Source organism: Cibotium barometz, chromosome 19 (assembly GCF_041138505.1).
Source record: "Cibotium barometz isolate CiBa-2024 chromosome 19, ASM4113850v1, whole genome shotgun sequence".
NCBI classification, from domain to species: domain Eukaryota; kingdom Viridiplantae; phylum Streptophyta; class Polypodiopsida; order Cyatheales; family Cibotiaceae; genus Cibotium; species Cibotium barometz.
In genome coordinates, this window is record NC_141064.1 from 5706495 (window position 1) to 5727432 (window position 20938).

Genomic DNA, 20938 nt, shown 5'->3' on the forward strand with positions numbered 1-20938 from the left:
AAACCATCATTCTCTGTTGACGCGGTTGTTAACACTTAAAAGTGCAAGAAATGTTTCACGACGTGAAACATAACCTACTACTTTACAATGTGAAACACCTTTCGCATCAGCATTGGGAATCTCGAGATTACCTTACTAAAATTAGGTCGTCTTATCTTGACATAACGAAACTGAAAAATCTTATCACATGAAATAGTAGTGAAGTGTTTCACGACGTGAACCACATGCTATTTCATGGCGTGAATCATATTCTGTTTCACGATGTGAAGCATCTAATACTTCACGTGTGAAGCATCTAATACTTCACGTGTGAACCATAACCTGCTACTTTATGGGTTAATACTTCATGAGTTAACCCTTCACGCGTTAGCGCGTCACATGTTAGTAATTCACGAGTTAAGCTTTCACAAACTGCTAATTCACAAATTAAGGGTGGTCAAACCAGTGGTAAGAGAAGTACCCTAATTACACCATTGGAGTCTATCCGACTCAAATTGAAGTCATTCTGAGCTAAAATTTTGAAACGTGAAACATCAAGTGCTGCACCGTAAAAAATAGTTCACAACATGAACAATATTATATTTCACGACGTGAACTGTTGCCTGCTACTTCACGACATGGACCATTCTTTGCAGTTTCATGGATATCTGCTATTTCACAAGCTAGAAAAGACAGTTCAGCAGAAAAACAGGTGAAACGGTTGGAGTAGTGATTTTGCCTATCGAAATACATTCTCATGCACTTGAGGTCCAATAAACTCATTGGATACAATCTTATCCCCTGACGACAGTGCATCAAATCACCTAGGTTCTTCCTACCAAAGGAGTGTTGGTTCAGGCCACTCTCAATTGAGTGTTTCAGCTTGGAGAAATCTGACCACCATAGAAGGATGAGGAATCCATGGAAGAAGGGCTAAGATTCTCTGGCCTTGGAGAGTAAGAAAAGCCCTCTCCTCCTGCTGTGAGATCCAGCAGAATCGTTGATATAGCCAGGGGATATTTTGGTCTCCACCAGCACGGCACGGAAGATGAAGCGTAATCTGTAGCACATGTCGCACGGGCCCTTCAACAAGCGCACGAAATAGTCTAAGACCAAAATTACCTACCCAATCTTTTGGCCCTATGAATATTAACACAGTAAGGATCAATGGGATGACCCCCAGAGTTAGAAGGGATAAGGAAAGCATTGCCACCCACGATAAGTCTTCTTCCCCACATCTGAGGAAATAGGAAAAGACTTGAAGAGGGCTGAGATTGCGGCTATTGAGCTTAAGAAAACAAGATCTCGATACACGAAGAACAAGGGTGGAACAGAGGGAAATGGAGGATTTGAATTAGTTCCAACCACATGGCAAAGAACTAGAAACATCTAGAAAAACCACTAATAGCATGTGGATGGGAATAACGGAAGGAGTGACACCAACTCTAGAACCCATCAATGAGGAACCAAGGGCTTGCGAAAGCCTTGAGGCATAAGAGGAGAAGGACAATATACCTAGGGCACCTATAGGAGAGGTGAGGATCATCTCTATACAAGAGAGGGTATACAAGAAATGATCAATGATCCCACATTCTTGTAGAGCATGGAACTCCTGATCGAACAAAGGCAGGCTAAGGCTGCTGCTAACAATGAGCCAGGCAGTGAGAAGAATTACCCGTACCCAGCCACCATAGACCTGAGCTAAATAGAAGAACCTATCCAGGAAGAGGACGTGGTCTAGGTAGGGGGGAGTAGCTCCTCGAAAGCCAATTATAGATCCCAATGTAGATCTAAACACAGTCTCACAAGGGCGGATCTGTTGAACATGGTTGCGGTGGGGAAATGGGCCAAGGTATAGTTAGGGAGCTAGGCACCACCCTAGAATTCAGAACATCCCAGATGATGAAGCCACATATTATTTCAAAGCTTGTGCGAAAATTCTCGAGAGATGGGGGCCCGATCCAACATGTAGAGGTCTTTGAGTCTACTTGTAAAACATGTGGGCCAGTAAGTGGTGTAATCATGATACATGCTTTTTCTTTGACCCTAGAAGGAAAGGCTCACCAATGGTATCGAACACTAAAACCTTGCATTGCATTAATCGACGTGGCTACTCTTACCATGATAGAGAAAGAGGACCTAGAGATTGAACCTATGACGTTAAAGGTAGGTGTGTCTATTTTAGAAATTTGTACACTGTGCGACGTTGAGTTTATTTCAAGAATTTGCACACCCTACTTTGCATAAGTAACACAAGAGGGGCAGTCACAACCTGCACTCTCGTATGAAACTTGAGATAAAATGGGACAACCTGAGCTAGAGCCCACAAGAGATAGAATCCAAAGCATACACTTAGGAAGAGTCAATGCTTTTGGAGTTTTTAAAATTTCTATGTCAACCAAAAATAATTCCTTGCCCGAGAAGGTATATGTGGTGCCTACACATATGATGATGGAAGAGATGTTGCTCAAAAGAGCTTGGATTAGTGCATTAGGATGCACCATCAGCTAGGCTCATAGAACGACACAACTCCAACATGATGGAATGTCCTACACCATGCCATTGGGAGAAGATAAATATGACAAATTAACCCAGGAAATCCAAACAAAGGGCCACTAACCGAGTACACATGTTGCTAGCACCTCAGGAAGATGACAAAGAAAATCACTTCATACCTTACCTAAAGAGGAAACCAAAAGAAAAATCCCCTCAAAACAAGGTGGGTCTTTGAGTATTCCAAGGCGAAAATAATGGGTACCTAAAGAACTCTTAAGACCTGAAGAGTACTATGAAGGGCAAACATAAATTTGGATTTCAAAGCAACATGGGAAAGTGAATAGGGATACATGTGCTAATGGGAAACCTCTACTGTGACAACCCAAGAGAGGAACGACTTATTTCTGCCAACATGGGAAAGTGAATAGGGATACATGTGCTAATGGGAAGCCTCTACCGTGACAACCCAAGACAGGAACAACTTATTTCTACCAACACCACATAAAGTTATGGATATCGATAAGAATTCTGGAAGCCTAAGGATACCATCAAGGAAACAACATTATTTGGGTTCCAAAGACAATGAAAGGCTGAGGACCAAAACATGAGAATAAACCTCGAAAGGGGAAGGTTTTAATAGAATGGCATCCCAAAAATGGTGCGCAATAATGCAATTGAGAAGCCACAAGAACCTATGACAAATGCACAACCTCTCAAACAAAGATTATACTTGCTCCCCCCGGTGACATGGAGTAAAATATAAATTACTCTAAGGGTAAGGGAAAATTGGCAAAAACACAATAACACAATCTAGAATTGTTACCAGAAGAATCCACCAACGAATCAATGGAGATCTTAATAAAATGGATGGAACAAGAACTCGTATGCTCTAGAGAGGATCTACTAGGTCTACAACAAAACCACCCCTCCACGTCCAAAACAACCTCAAGGTATGCTTGGGAATAACTAGTGTGCTCAAGAGATACTGAAGCACTAATGCACTAACCTCTTTCTAACCACTAACTGATGGTGCAGAGAGCCAACATAGGTTGATGGAAAAATTCTACTAAAGTCTTCCTTATAATTTAAGCACACCACCTTGCCAAACACCATGGATCGACAAACACCACATGTCTAGGTTAGCCCAGGAGTAATCACAAAAAGATGAGGCAAGCACGCCCCATGCTGCAAAATAACAATCATGATCGGGCACCGTGATTCCATTTGTAATGTGTTCCTATGGTGTGATTATGTTGCCTATAACATGCATGATTCCATTGTGTGATCGGGTGTGTGATTGAGCACTGTGATTATGTGGCATGATCAGGTGACATGATTCCGTTGCCTATAATGGGTGTGATTCTGTCCTACCTATCCTACCCGTGATTATGTCGCCTATAATGGGCATGATTCCATGGCCTATAAATGGGCATTATTCCATCCTCTCTGTGATTCTATGATGTGATTAGGCGATGTGATTTCGTAGCGTGATCAGGCAATGTGATTCCATGGCATGATCGGGTGGCATGATTTTGTTACCTATAAAATGGGTGTAAGTCTATCTATGCTATGATTCCATAGTGTGAAAGGGCAGCATGATTCTATGGCATAATCGAACGACATGATTTCATAGCATGATCAGGGGTGACATGATTCCTTTTACTATAACACGCGTGGTTCCATCCGGTCGTGATTCCGTGACATGATTCCGTTGCCTATAAAGGGTGTGATTCCATCTATGTTGTGATTCTGTGGCGTGCTTGAGCAACGTGATCCTATGGTGTTATTACATGTTAGGATCATATTGCAACTCTCAAAGTCCACTTAACATTCACCACGTGGCACACAACCTCCTTCCATTTATGACCTAACTTTAAAACTCCCTGACCATGATTTTTGCTTATGATTGATCTTTGTTTATAACTTTGAAGCATTTGACTGTTTTCTGCTTGTAGTGTGCATGTGCCTTATCCTACACCATTGTTTCTACTTTACTTCACTGACAAGGTAGGATCTTTCCTTAGCTTGTGTGATATTTCATGTCTTTTTTCTTCTTTATGCAATCTACTAGGGTCCATGTTTTGAATCAACACCATTGTATTCCTTACTATCTACATCAAAGGGAGGTTGTCCATGTTATGTAAATTGACCACACTACTTAAAAGCCACCATCTTCATCTTTTTCCAATCAAAGTTGGGGGGTCTTAGCTTGAAATCACCTATAACCGCATAATAATAGACCAATTGACTGGGCGGGATCATGTAGTCATGCCCTGTGGCCTTCAAAATCATGTAGTCATGCCCTATGGCCTTCAAAATCATGCCTCCTCACTCAAGCTTACCAAAAATGCATGTACCCCATTGAGCTACAATGCTTCAAAAGCACTCCCATGAATGCCATGATTAGCAGTCATACCCCAACATAATCATGGTCTGCAATCACTGTTAGAATTGTGCATCTCAGTGTTCTGGGGCTTCTACTATTTATCTGACATTTTATTGTATTTCTCCTATTTATTTGTCCTGTGAGCAGCCGGCCAGCCCTAGAGGTAGTCGGCCAGCTCACTGAGGCACTATATAAGGAGTTCCCCATTATTCACTTCTTCATCCAGTCCACTTGCACATAGTTCAACATTCAACTGCTAGACATTGCCATTTTAAACCTTTACTGCTATTATAAAAGGTGATCCTGTCCAACTCTCTCTTGTCTCCTTTGCACTCTCATATGTTTATAGTTTATGCTTCCCCACTGTGCTATCTCCGTCATGGTATTATACGCTTAGGTCCAGGCTGCTCCAAACCCTGCAAGTCTGCCCACTTTTGCTATGCGTTTTGCCTCCACTTCTCCAACTGCAGATCAGTCCATATACTGTTGTTATGTTTTTAGTACCTTGCTGCATTTCTCATCCAGCCCTCTTCTAGTTGCTGTCGGCTAGCCCTACAAGTTGTGTTTTGCTCTTTAGAGGCAGATCTTGAAGTGTTTTGGCTATGTTTTCTCCTACCGAGGCTATCTGGCTAGTTTTGGTCGCTGCGTTTTCTTCTACAGAGGCAAATGGTGGAGTTGTGGCTGTGTTTTCTGCACCGGCATCAAATTTGGTGAGTTCTACATGTGGAGTTGCCAGACAAGTGGCTATACATTTTCTTCCTCCTCCACGAGTCCCTACCCTTCTAGTAGGAGGTTCTCGGTGGATCTTAAACTATTTGCTGTTGTCCCGCCTCTTTCTCTTTATGGTTTGAGAGGGGGCTAATTGTTTCCTGGTGCCTCGCTTCGTTGGAAAGCACTTGAGAGAAGTATTTGAGAGCTGAGATTTGTTCTTTGCTGCTGCTGTGGATATGGCTCCCCCTTGTACGAACAAAGATGACAAGTTGAAAGGACCCAACTATGCTTGGAAGCTTCAAATGCGGGCCTGGTTCATCCACAAGGGTTTGTGGGACATTGTTCAGGGCATTGAAAGGAAGCCGACGAGCGTCATCAAAAATCTAGGAGTTGGACTCAAGATTAGGAGTATGAATTTGCTGTGGAATTACAAGACTAGGAGAATCAGGACTCAAAGGCGCATTATGTGCTTGTGCGGACCATCACTAAGGAGGTCTCACCGACCGTGCAAACTCTTACCAGTGCTCATCAAGTATGGTTAAAGTTGGAGGATCTCTTTGCACGAGATTCATCGATGAGGGCAGTTACCTTGCAGGGGCAGCCCTATGGTTTGTTATTTCCTGAAGGCAATTCAATGCAGTCTTTTCTCATAAAGGCCAAGGTTATCCATGACCAATTACTGGCTATGGGTGCTGCTTTGTCCTCTTCTCAACTGGCTGCTCTTATCCTTATTACCAAGCTTCCTCTGGACTATGATGTGATTTCTCGATCTTTGCGGTGCCAGGTCACATCCATTCAGTTGGATTTTGATGATCTTAGCTCCCTAATTTTTGGAGGAGGAGTCCATTCTCATCTCACAGGGAGTTGAAGGTGTTAGTCACAATAGTTCTGGAGTAGGCACTTTCCTCAGTTCAAAAGAAAGGTTGGAGTTGCTGCTTCTCTTGCGGGAAAAGAGGACATCTATCCAGGATTGTTTGTCCAAGAAAAGAAGGACAAGACCAAGGGCAAGGCTTCATCTCAAAGAAAAGGCAAGACATGACACATGAAATTGATACAGATTCTAGTACCACTTCTAGGGCTCCCAGGGCATTTCCAACTCAAGAGACCCCAGATGGTGTGCTTCTCTAGTACACATACAGCTCCCCCCATGTGCTTCTAGCCATAAGAGGCTTGTGGGCAGGAGAGGGGGCTAATTACAGCTCCACTTACTGGTGCATGGGGATCGTGATTTGGAGTTCCAAGCATTAAACATCTGGCAGGATATGGTTATTTTTGGTACAGTAAAGATTATGAACTGGATCTATTCCAAGTTCATTTTTTGAGGGTTTTAGGATGTGATATGTTCCGTCCACTATTAGGGATTATGGGCACGGTGTCTCTAGCAGCTCATCATCTATTTTTGGAGTTCACTACACACTTGTGTAGGAATTCATGGGGGCCAAGCAAAGTTCCTTGATGTTCGTGGTGGCATCTTGTTTCGAGGAAACATGTTGGTGGGTGCTCTCTCCGAGGTAATTCCAGTATTCGTGGTGCTGGAGGGTCCATGGTTGCATCTTCATCCGACCCTTGCACACTATGAGCTGTAGAGGGGGTGTTAGAATTGTGCATCTCATTGTTTTGGGGCTTCTACTATTTATCTAACATTTTATTGTATTTCTCCTATTTATTTGTCATGTGAGTAGTCGGCAAGCCCTAGAGGCAGTCGGCCAGCTCACTGAGGCACTATATAAGGAGTTCCCCATTATTCACTTATCCAATCCACTTGCACATAGTTCAACATTCAGTTGCTGGACATTGCCATTTTAAAGCTTTACTGCTGTTATAAAAGGTGATCTTGTCCAACTCTCTCTATCTCCTTTGCACTCTCTTATATGTTTACAGTTTATGCTTCCACAATGTGCTATCTCCTTCAGTCACGCCCCATGCTTACAAAATCACGTTTCCTCAAGCTTACTAGAAATACGTGTCCCCTTAGGCTATTAAATTGATCTTTCCAATTAACCAATTGCACTATCAATTAACCAATTGCACTGTCAATGCTTCAAAAGCACTCTCGTGTGATCGGTGATCATGCCATGGTGGTCATGCCCCAACACAAAACCTCCATAATCATGGCACCTAAAATTAGGGCATGTTACAGCCAACAAGGCACACACAAACTAAAATCAAGTGTATACCCCACAGAAAGCATAGCAAATTCCACCTATAATTATGCACCTTGTCAACCACCAACGACCATGACTAAGATCCATGGAGAGAAGCCATATACTAAAAATTTGGGTATCTTAAGAGTCACTCTAACTTTGCTGATTGGGTCTTGGCATTGTAAGGTTTCTGATGACCAAGAAAAATCCTCCCACACATGGCCTAGGGCATGTGTGTCCCAACATTGAACACCTCTAAACACAAGAAGGGGGGAAGCTCTTACCAACCTATGATTCAAGAGATCGAAATGTTTCTCAATGTTAGCAATAGGATGGCATCCAACTCTAAATATGCATCTACTAAGGATAGGACTCTAGCAAAGCATCAGGCCGAACAGAAGCCCATCAAGCAAAAGATCACACATCTAGGGGATTACTTTGATAGGATGTAGGGGAACATATTGGTGTATGAGAAGAAAGTACATAACAAAAAGATGTACTTCCAATGCCACTTGCCGTAATGGTTTTTTTTTTTCGAGCCAAGGTTAGAAGCGAGCAAGCTTGTTCTGAGACTTAAACAGAGAAACACTTTTGTCATTAGCTTCATCATCTCCAGTTTCAGAGACCGTTTTGCTACTTCCTTAGGGCATACCCTAGAAGACCCATGAGCTAGGCACTTGCTGTAATGCATGCATATGCTTATTAAGGACAAGGATGCCCAATAAAAGCTACATCAAGTGGTGCTAAAAGGATATGTCGAAGCGATTGATTGCCTTGTCAATACTAAATTTTTTACAAAGTATTTGGCAACATATGACCAGGGTACCAAAAAGGGTACAATAACCTACCTCGATGACGGAAAAAAACGCCTATCCTAGTGTAGAACAACTCATACGAGATGCTTTGTAGTTACCAAAGGGGAAAATACCCACCTATTTCACATGGATTGCAAAGACATATGCTAGTCGAATAAGGTAAACAACAATAGGGAAGATTTTTCTTACATGAAAGAACAAAACTTGGGAAGGCATGCATATCAGACCATGATCATGCACGTAAAGCCCATGGATATGTATAACCACGTAGACTTGCATAAGTTGTATAGGTCACAAAGGGCCAAGAAGGATGACTGGGGCACAAATGCATTACAAAGATTTCAATGTATACATGAATAAGCATGAATGTAAGGTTGCAAACCCTTAGTTGATGAGATCATGATCCTTAGCCATGCTATGCTAATATCGCTATAAATATCCCTCTTTTGGATGAATCACTTATTAGAGCCCCCTCATCTCAATCAATAACAAAGAAATGAAGCAAGATATGAATGTATATCTTGCTGATACAAAAGATTTGATGAAGAAAATAATAGTGGTTAAGGAGACAAGCAGAAGTGTAGCAAAATCTCCAAGAGGAGAAAAGAAACCAAGAGGGGCAACCAAACAAAGGATGAAGCATATGCCTATCAAGCCCACCACGGATTTAGAGACCATAAATGTGCAATTATCAACCCCCATTGTTAGATATCCGTAACGCCACTACGGGCGTTACCACGAGAGGGGACGGCCTCTGGCTCACCACCCAGCCATAGAGGAAGAATGAGGATTGCCCCTCATCCCCCAAGCTATATAGTGTGTGGCCTGCCGTCCACACTAGCCTGGCTTGGCCAGTGTTAGATATCCGTAACGCCACTACGGGCATTACCACCCACGAGAGGGGACGGCTTCTGGCTCACCACCCAGCCATAGAGGAAGAATGAGGATTGCCCCTCATCCCCCAGGCTATATAGTGTGTGGCCTGCCGTCCACACTAGCCTGGCCGCCCATGACTCCGCATGGGCGTCCTCTCCCACTGAACCCCGGATATGGCTTAGATATCTGGTCTACCGTTGGTCTCACAGGCGTTACAGCCTACGTGACATTACCCCCCCTTAAGAAGAGTTTTCGTGTCGGGTTTGTCTGTCACGATACTGTAGAATCTTTTCAGGTTCATGTGGTATCTTTCGTGGCTCTATCAAGTCCACCAAAATCTCTAGAGAAACCGCATTCTCTAACCCGTGAACTGATTTCTTCAGTTTACTGACATGGAAGACAGGATGGACTTGAGAACTCTCCGGTAACTCAAGTTTATATGCTACGTTCCCAATCTTCTTAAGGATTTTAAAAGGACCACAATATCTCGGAGAAAGTTTATCACACTTTCCCGTTTTCATGGTTTCTGACTGCGCAGGAACCTTGAGGAATACAAAGTCACCTTCTGCAAAGGTCACCTTTCTACGTCCTTTATCCGCATAAGTATTAGCGCGATCCTGAGCGCTACGAATGCTATCACATGCGACTCTGAGCATATCATTCATATCTTCAAGGAAATCCTTGACAGATTGAATCTTCTCCTTTTCTAGGCCTACATCCCATTGGAGATCTCGGCTGAATGGTGTAAATCCAGTCGGCGCTGAATGCTTGGAGCTGTTATAAGCAAACTCCAATATGGGCAAATATTCTTCCCAATTTGATTGCTTCTTACTTACATAAGAACGCAACATATCCTCGAGTATTTGGTTAACTCTTTCTATTTGACCATCAGACTCCGGATGGTCCGCCGTACTCGTACTCAGAGTAGTATCCAGCTTTTTGAAGACTTCCCTCCAAAAGTGGCTGTTGAACTTTCTATCTCTATCTGACACTATATCTGTGGGCAAGCCATATAGCTTGTAGAGATGTTCAATAAAGAGTTTTGCCAACTCTGGCGTTTTTACCATTTTCTTGGTGGCAATAAATTTTGCCATCTTGGTTAACCTATCCACCACCACCTAGACCGAGTCATCCCCTCGACTTGTCGTGGGTAAACCAGTGATGAAATCCATGGAAATGCTTTCCCATTTCCCTTGAGGAATGCTTAAAGGATGGAGCAAGCCCCCAACCTTTAGCCTTTCATGCTTATTGACCTGACACTTATTGCATTGCAACATATAAGTCTGGACGTCCTTGAACAAACTAGGCCAATAAAAATGTCGTTTGACTAGTGCATAGGTCTTTTGTATCCCGGGATGACCAACACTTGGACTATCGTGACTTTCTCTAAGAATGCATGCTCGAAAGTCACAATAGTTGGTACACACACCCTATCCTTGTAGAGTAAGTACCCGTCGTCAATGGAGTAGTTAACATACTTCTCCCCCCGACGAAGTTTAGCATCATCCTTTGAAACCGTGTCGGAAAACAAAGGTGATGAAGGGCCTACGTCTGAGCTCTCCGGCTCTAAACTATACCCCGAAGACTCGCCTAGCCTCTCCGGCGGACTAACTCTCGCCTCGCTACCCGCCGCACCTACGGCCAGTCTCTTCGGACTAGCATTACGTGCCAATGAGGAAGGTGGGCGCGGCTGTGACAAAGTGCGTGCGCATACAGCGCGCCAGACCTCTGTAAAGACAGGATCATGCTCACACAAGCCACAGAGTGATTCCAAGAACTCATTCTTAAAAACCGTAAAGCTTAACTCATTTATTTGTGGCATGCGGCTAAGCGCATCCGCCACAACATTATATTTACCCCTTTGGTAGCGAATCTGAAGGTCAAACTCCTGTAGGAGCTCCGCCCACCGAGCTTTCTGACCGTTCAACTTGTTTTGACTCGAAAGCCATGTCAGGATTTCGTGATCCGTACGTACTTCAAAAGTGGCACCATATAAATAGTGTCTCCACTTTTTAAGTGCATGTACGATGGCCAGTAACTCCCGCTCGTAAGCCGAGTAGTTACGCTGAGCCCTATCTGATTTCTTGCTCTCAAATGCAACAGGGCGTCCCCTTTGCAAAAGCACGGCTCTAATGGCCTCACCATTAGCGTCTGTCTCCAAGACAAATAGCTCAGTAGGGTCAACTATAGTCAAAACAGGTGCAACTGCTATGGCTACCTTAAGTTTTTCGAAGATTCTTTTGTTGGTCTCCCTCCCAACATATATTCTTTGTTTTTGTGCGCAATTGATCCGTCAACGGGACTGCGATCTTTGCATAGTCCTTTACATACTGTCGGTAAAACCTCGACATGCCAAGAAAAATCTGCAGTTCTTCGAGATTTTTCGGGGCTAGCCACTTGAGAATAGCTTCCACTTTCTCAGGTTCCATCCGCGTACCATGGGCGGATATAATGTGGCCCAAATAGTGAATTTCTCTTTCAAAAAAATCACATTTGCTCTCCTTCGCAAATAGCTTGTGTTGTCGCAATAACTCGAACACTAATCGCAAATGTGCCAAGTGTTCTTTACGCGTTTTACTATACACAAGAATATCATCTAGGAAAACTACTACGAATTTTCCTAAGTACGGACGTAAAACACTGTCCATTAGCATCATAAAAGTCGCTGGAGCATTGGTTAGCCCAAACGGCATAATTAAAAACTCAAAGTGACCGAATCGTGTCCTGAATGCTGTCTTCGCAACATCCTCGACCTTAATTCTAACCTGATGATACCCAGATCTCAGGTCTATCTTAGAGAAATATTTCGACCCATAGAGTTGATCAAACAACTCGTTCATACGTGGCATAGGGTACTTATTCTTAATCGTGACTTGATTAAGAGCCCGATAATCTATGCACATGCACATAGAACCGTCTTTCTTCTTTACCAGAAGAATCGGTGATGCCCAAGGACTCGAACTAGGGCGAATAAACCCTTTCTCTAAGTATTCGGTCAATTGTTTTTCCACCTCCTGTGCCTCGGAGTGGCTCAACCTATAAGCAGGCTTGCTTATTGGTTTGGACCAAGGCATAACTTTCGATGCCATGGTCTACTTCCCTTGATGGTGGTAAACCATCTGGAAGCTCTGTAGGAAAGACATCTGAAATTCTTGCAATAAACTTACCTCCAAGAAGGGTGATCTCCATGCTAGTTAGATGCCATAGCAATATGCAATGCAAGGACCGTCACATTTGGTTGTATCTCTTCATATCCTTCTCTTTGTTCTACGAGGTACTTGATATGACATCTATTGTAGTAGTATTAATCATGTAGACCACAATTCCAATTTCTAGCACATCTCTTTGTATCCTCCTCTTTGTTTTACAAGGTACTTGATCCGTCATCTTTTGTCGTAGTAATTAACCATATGGACCACAATTCTACTTTCTAACACATCTACTAAGTTTGGATTTACCCGCTTGGTAAGCCTAGCCACATTCTCCCATAGGGTTCCTTCCCCTACCATTGGCATTAATTCCTACACATTTGGCCTTGGAGCTCTGATGGGGTAAGGTAACCATGGTTACTTGTCTATGGTTACATAAGCTTCCATCAAGATTGGCGTGGTCGAATGAAAATGGTGTGATTTGCTATGAGGCCTTCATCACATGAGTTTAGGTTACAGCAGCAGGTTATCAATTCTAATCATTAGTTCATATTCACTACTAGTAGACATATCCAGGATATCTGTACTGTTAAAGATAGCTTTTGGTTCTTTAGTAGGAGTTTCTTACTGTGGAGGATTAGTCACACTTGTTGGCATAAATTCTGGTAGCTCCTCGAGGTTGAGAGCGTTAGTGGGAAGTTTAAAAACTGGGAAAGAATAAGGGTCAGTATCTTTTGGGTTGTCAGTATTCTTCCTATCTTTATTTTCTTTATTTTCCAGAGTAAGAGAAATTAGGGGCCTATGGATGGGATAAGTGTGTTCATCTTTTTATCTATCCCTTGGCTTTGGTGGTTATAGTTTTTGAGAGAAATGAGTTATGCACAATATGTACATCTTTATCCTCCAAAAATTTAGGGTATTTTCTAAATGTTCTTGATCAAATTCATACACTAGAGTAGATGTTAAGGAGGTTAGATAAACATAATAATGTCATACAACTTACGAATACCATAGGGGTCACACATAATACTATTGTGCATTAAAACATGGTGGTGTGTATCCCACGCTTCAAACCATCCCTCTTCTTACATCCATTCTAAACTTTTTTTATCTTTCTATACGAAGGTTTTTATGAAGGGATTCATTAAGTCAAAAAGTTATTCCCCCTCTTGAAAGTTAGTAGAATGTCGATAAGACTCTACACCATGATATAAAATTTAGCACTGTTGGGATGGAGGAAGTAGTGATAGATATTCTCTAGATCTTTTAATTCTATATCCCCATGAAATACTCCCATTATTAAAGTGGGGTTAACATACCCTCCTATATTTTGTTTGATTAATACTAAATCCCCCCCCCCACGTTAGTTTCATTGACATTGAGGTTACATATTAACATAGGAAGATGGTTAGTGAAGCAAAACACAAAGTAAAGGTCTGGAGAGGGGCCCAAGGTATTACCAGAAGATCTGCCCCAATGGTGTTACCCTTTCCCTCAACTTATTGAACAGTTTACTAGTCTCTATGGGAGTCATGGGTTGACTTATTTTTGAAAGGCTTTGGTGGAGTTGCATTAAATATGCTTCCTTTTCTTCCAAATCTTGGGTAATATGTTCCTCTCTCTTTTGTCTGGAGTCTCTTAGTTTCGAGTTTGTGTTTACTAACTCGTCTCTTTCCTTGATGAGAGCCTCAACTGTGTCTTCCAACCTTAACAGTCAGTTTTAGCATTTTTGATTTGTCTATTTAAATGTGTTGCTACTATTAGGTGGATTTTGATCATGGCCTCCTTTTCTTGCATTATATCTTATACCCTTGTTTTATAGTGCTTTGTTTATCCCTTCACATGTATTTACATATATCCTTCTAGCCAGGGTTTTTTCCTCCTCCATGGCCTCTAGCTACTTTTTGTGGCTATGTTCTATTAGATTAATATTTTGCTTTTTATTTTGCAATCTATTTTGCACATTAATCCTTGCTTCTTTCTCTACCTCCAGTTGATTTAACAAATGTTGAACTTTTATGTTGGTGTCATTGATTACCTCAACTAGTTTTTATATCGTATTTGTCCTGCATGTTATGTATTTGTATGTTTAGCTCTGCATAAAGTTTCCTCTCATCATTTTAATTGTTGTTTTTATGTCTTCCACGGCTCTTTTGTTAGAATGTTTCATCTTTTTGCATAATTTACCATAATTTTCTTGGAAGCTCTGCATGAAGTTTCTTCTCATCATTTAAACTTTTGTTTTTATCTTCTAGCTCTTTTATTAGAATGTTCATCTTGCTGCATCATTTACCATAATTTTCTTGGAAGTTTTGCAACCTACTTTGAAGCTCAGCTTATTTCCCGACTTTTCTTTTTGACACTTATTTGTTCATGGCGTTCCTGTAGCTTCTTTATTTTAGCAATCTATAAGTATTGATTCCTCTCCATTAGAGTTGTATAGCTAATGTGTCAAGTCGACTATCGTTGCCTCTTGAGCTACATCTTTTGTGTTTTTATTTTCCGAGTAGCTTTGCGAACTGATATTTGTTAGAAAGGCAATGTTCCAATCCATGTGTCAACTTTTTGAATACATATTTTTTCTCAACGTAAATCCTATCAACAAGGAATCGGTGAATGAGTGGCATGCATGGTTCCTTGTCATACTCTTTGGCGTTCTCTAGGTGTGGCCTCTTGGTTAAGAGTACATATGCCTTATTCATGGTCAACTCAAACCTCTTGCACTTTTGAGAGGTGGTGGCTCTACCTTTTGCTATGCTCTGTTGCATAAGAAAAGGGGTGGTCAACTGCTATTGTGAATGTTGCCACATCACCTTAGCCAAATACCATTATTCCCATTATAGGCATTTCTACTATTGTGCATGGGAAAAGGGGTGGTCAACTACTATTGTGCATGCTGCTACATCACCTTAGCCAAATACATTGCATACCATTATTCCCATTATAGGCATTTCTAGAGCCACTTGTATCACCAACAGTTCTCCCTTCCTGGAGGGCTAGGCATTTTCCTTAACACATTAGTTTCTTTCAGCTTCTCATGCATTTTTTTAATGCTCCGGGTGGTGAATAAGTTTTTATCTTTTCACTTTCCAACTTTTGTAACTTTGCTAAGGATGCTAGAGGTGATCGTGAGGCTTCTTGTGTTGTTGTGGTAGGCAGAGCTTCCATGGGTGTCACGTAGGCTGTAACGCCTGTGAGACCGACGGCAGACCGGATATCTAAGCCATATCCGGGGTTCAGTGGGAGAGGACGCCCATGCGGAGTCATGGGCGGCCAGGCTAGTGTGGATGGCAGGCCACACACTATATAGCCTGGGGGGATGAGGGGCAATCCTCATTCTTCCTCTATGGCTGGGTGGTGAGCCAGAGGCCGTCCCCTCTCGTGGTAACGCCGGTAGTGGCGTTACGGATATCTAACACTGGTATCAGAGCGTCGGTTCGATGGGGTCGTCAGGGTCCGCGCGTGACCGGGGGACCAGAGCCCACTCAATGGTTTTCAACCATTCATCTTCTCATCCTTATCTCCAATGGAGTGTGTGGAGGGAGGCGGCCAGAATTGAAGGGAAGAATTCTCTCACTCTTTCTCTCTCTCTCCCCGTCACACACAACAAACGAATTGCAGGTAAGCATCTTGTTTTGTTTTTTTTTCTCTGCGTTGAAATTGTCTGCGAATCAAATTCGTTTGGTAATGAGAGAAGCTTGTCTGCGAAAGAATTCGTTGAAGTTGCTCAAACGCCAAATCAACCAGCGTGGGGGGGGGCGAAGACCAGCCAGCCCCACGACTGCTGGAACAATCAACGTTTGAGTGGGTGGGGGCGAAGACCAACCCCACGTTTGAAGGGGGGGCGAAGACCAGCCCCACGGCGGCCAACCCAGGCGACCAGCCCAAATGGCCAGCCTAGGCGGCGGCCAGGCAGGTGGCCGGCCCATCCCTTAGGCGGCCAGCCCAAGCGGCCGGCGGCCAGAATCGGGCCCGTTGTTGTGGACACTCCCCACGGGCGGGCGGCCACGCCGGAAGCGGCCCCGGCCCGTTATTTTTTTAAAAAAAACACAAAACAACAATACACTCCACGAAACAAACCCAACACAGCCGTCGCGCCATGTGGCCGTAGTGCCCGTTTTCCACGAAAGAGACCCACCGCACACGGCCGTAGCGCCGCATGCTAAGAGAGAGACAAATCCCACGGCCGTAGTGCCGAGTCCTTCGAGCCGTTCTATGGCCGTTGTGCCTAGTGAACACTTCTATGGCCATAGCGCCTAGAGGAAATTTCATCCAGCACGTGTGCACTGCATGTGTGCACCTAGAGGAGAAAACATACGGTCGTAGCGCCTGGAAATTCCTACGCCGTAGTGCCTAGAGCAAGTGGTCGAAGGCCATTGTGCCTTGTAAATTGTTTGCAAAACAAAAGCCGTCTCCTTGACCATAGCGTTGAGTAACTAAACTTGTACAAACACGTTCTTACCTTGTTTTTTCAAGTGTGTTTGTTTTTCAGTTTACTAATTGATCGTGCCGCCGACCTGGTTGACCCCGCTCCGGTCGATGAGCTGGATTATATGGACACTGACGTCGTCGAGGGGGACGATGACCTCTTGGCAGACCACGACTTTGACTAGTACCTTACTGACCCTGCCGACATCCTCACGAAGACGGAGCGCTCTAGTGGGATGTTTAGATATGTTAACACGCAATTGACAACCTTACAGAGGGTCCAGGATGACGTTGTCATGATGCTGCAGGACATCTCCACACGCCTAGACGTGTTGTCCGCTATTTCGACATCTTCTCCTCTTCCTCGTTGTGATAGACGCCCGCTTGCGACACGCATGAGCACAGCCTCACTCGTGGTCCCGGGAGGACATGCCGCAGTGCCTGCGAGGCTGTAGAAACAGCCTTGGCGTTACTTAAAGATGTTAAGTTGCCTAGTTTTGGCGGCGAGGAACGAGAGCGTAACAAGGATTCTGTTAATATGTTCTTAGCGAAATGGTCGGACATTCATGAGCTGCGTAAGCAGCCTAGTCATGTGCAGCCCGTAGAAACTAGTTTCTTATTGTCTGGCAAGGCATACAAGTGGTGGATGAGTCTTACCACTTGGGCAGCTTTCGAAACAATGTTTTGAAAGGAGTTTTTGCTAGGCAAGGAAGAAGAAAGAAGTTGGGATGCGTGGGACAAGTGTTCGATAGAACACAAGACCCTCACCCAGTACATCTCTGCTGACTACAGAGAGCTCATACTTAAGTTGAAGGGAATCGATGCATTCCAAACATTGAGGGGCTTCAAACGAGGCCTAACAAATGATTATCTTGAGTATGTAGAGCCCTTGCAGCCTAAGGACCTCTCTCAGGCCATCAAGGATGCGCAAATCTATGATGACATCAAGCGTCGTGGTGCGCGAGATGGGGCAGGAAGATCAGTGGATAAAGAAAAAAAAAGGGGTCGAGTTTAAAAGAAAGGGTTTCCGTAGTGAAAAAATAGGGGAGAGGACGGAGGGGAGTCAGGGGGTCGTTGGTCTAAAAAACCAAGACCCTTCAAGAAAAAACGAAGTTCTGAAACCCACAAAAAGGAGCAGTACTTGCAAGCATAAAAGGAAAATTGTTGCTTCAACTGCAATGAAGTGGGGCACAACAAGGCTGATTGCCCAAAGTTAAAAGCAAGCACTAGTGGCAAGGCGCCTAAGAGCGATGGTAAATCCTCTAGGCAGTTGCACACGGTGCAGATGCTACCTCTCAGTGCCGGAGAGTTCAGAGAGGTTACGGTGAGTCATTGTGATGAGCGTCATGCTTGTTCAGTGACACCAGCTATGTGGCAGCCTAGTGTTGGTCCGCATGACATGGTGCGCATGTATGGCACCATAGGTGGCCGTAGAGTCACTGTCTTTATAGACGATGGGGCTAGCCATAACTTTTTGAGCTATTCATTGGTCAAGAAGTTGAAATTAAAAGAGACCGCAAGTGATCATGAGTATACCGTTGGTTTGGCCAATGGTTATGATAAAAAGGTATGGAATACCGTGGTCTTGGGAGTCCCTTTGATCATGCAGGACTATGAGGTTGTGCTTGACTTCCAGGTCATGCATTTGGCTAGAGCAGATGTTGACTTAGGCAGGGAGTGGCTGTATAGCCTCGGTCCTAGCTTAGTTCGGAGTTATTTACACAACACATTACAGTTTGAGTCTGGGGGTAATATCATCACCCTACGGGGAGACCGTAGTGTCCTCTTTTCACCACTTATATCATCGCTCGAGTTATGCCACGCGGTCTGCAGCGGCTAGGTAGCACAAGTATACACTTGTTACCCTCTTGTAAATTCTGTTTCCGTATAGCTGAAACTGAAAGTAATGTTTGCGTAGACAAACATGGAAAACAAAGCCTTGGAAGAGACCCACTGTTTTCTGAAAACCCTGTTTGGCATGCATGTGATGATGAAACAACAAAGTCCAAGGCAAAAGAGACTCTAAAAACAAAGTACGTAGATGCTTGGCCCACTATCTATAGAAGATTGTCGTGGGTACTAGTGTATATGCCAATAAGAAGAAGATTGATTGAAGAAGTATTTTGAGCTCATAAATAAAGGGATTCCCATTATTGCTTCAATTTTTCCTTCTTCGAGCATAATAACTTTTCTACCTTGAACTAGCAATGCTAGTACATGATGAGGATCATAAAAGCTTGGCAAAACATTATGGATACAACAGTTGTAGCAGCAGCCACAATCAGGTTTTTCAAGTTATGCATTATCTTGATTGATCAACAGGATGATTGTGTGTTCACATTCAGTAGGGAATGATTTTGATCTTAACAAAGGCCCAAAAGAAGACGTCGTCATGTTCTATTACCATAAACTCTGATGCATGCCATGTTACATGCATAAAAAATTTTGAAGACATGATCAACATAGGATTTTAGACCTAAGGCGCACCCTACGATGGTAACTACAAACTAGAATGTTTAGATATAAAATCTAGCTTGGATCAAATGCCTTTAAAAAATAAAGATTACGAGGATGGAATCTACATTAGTGGGGGGATGTTAACCCCATTTTGGGTTAACTAAACATCTCTTCTCTACACATGAGAGATGGCATTATAAGTGTCATAAAACAACACTATAAAATGTTGTATTATGAGAAAAGCTGGCCAGTGACCAAGCTCACTATAAGTTTTTGGGCAACTGAAGTGTGAATAAGGGCTAGATGTATATAACTTTTTATCATAATTAAAGGAGAATCCCCCTTTGTGCCAATTGAGTCTTGTTTGTCTACTTGCTTTCTCGTACTCTAGGCTTGTATGCGAGATAGAGTTGAGAGTAGTTTTACAAATGGATATATTATGGCTTATCAGAAGTTCTTTTTGCTTGAAAGATTGTAGACATACATGGGTGTTATTGATTGTCAGGAAAGTTGGTACATTATTGAGATATTGATCTCAACTAACAATGTGGAAATTGATGAACCACCTGGGTGATAGCTTCTGCACTTATGCCGTTAGCATGGTTAGTGATACTATGGTTGATATGCTACTGGTGGATGTGACAAGCTGTGTGACAACCACTTTGGAGTACTAGAGCTATGGCATAGTTATAGCATAAGCTCATATAGTCGTCGAGTTCACAAGATGGTAATTTAACTTAAGATAACAAGATGTATAACCCTAGTAGCATCATTCCCTAGGATACATCGCATTCATTTTCATTTCTCATATGTTACATGTGTGCTTTATATAAGGATCGTGTGCATAATTCTTGGTACATGTGGCTCTTGTCCATTATAGGAGAGTGGGAGGTTTGAGAGCCCTTGGAGGTGTATGTGGAGCTCCTTATGGTGTGAGACAATAAGGGGTGGGATTCGGAGGGGAAGAAGCTAGCATCAACTAGTGGAGCTTGGAGTCTATAGAGATACGAGCTCAAGAATCGGCAAGTCCCCATAATAAGTTAAGGTAAGCATGACTTGATATTTAAACAATCCTACAAAGGGTGGTGCAAGCGATAATAAGGACACGTGCAGACCTATGGCATTGAGTATGAGAAGACTTTCAGCCCAGTTGCTAAGATTGCAAACCGTGATAGTACTCATTGCTATTGCATTGACTACGAGGAAACTTTCATCTCGGTTGCTATGATGGAAAACCGTGAGAGTACTCATTACTATGGCTGCTAAGGGATGGTCTTTACATCAAATATATGTAAAGAATGTTTTTTTACATGTTAATTTATAGGAGGAGGTTTATATGGTGTAGCTAGTAGGATATGGGGACCATGTACTCCCAGAGTTTGTTTTGCAGGTTGTGTAAAGCCTTGTATAGCTTGAAACATGCACCTAGAGCATAGTGAGCAAGATAGGAGGATACCTTATCACTATTGGATTTCATATATCTAAAGCATATGGAAA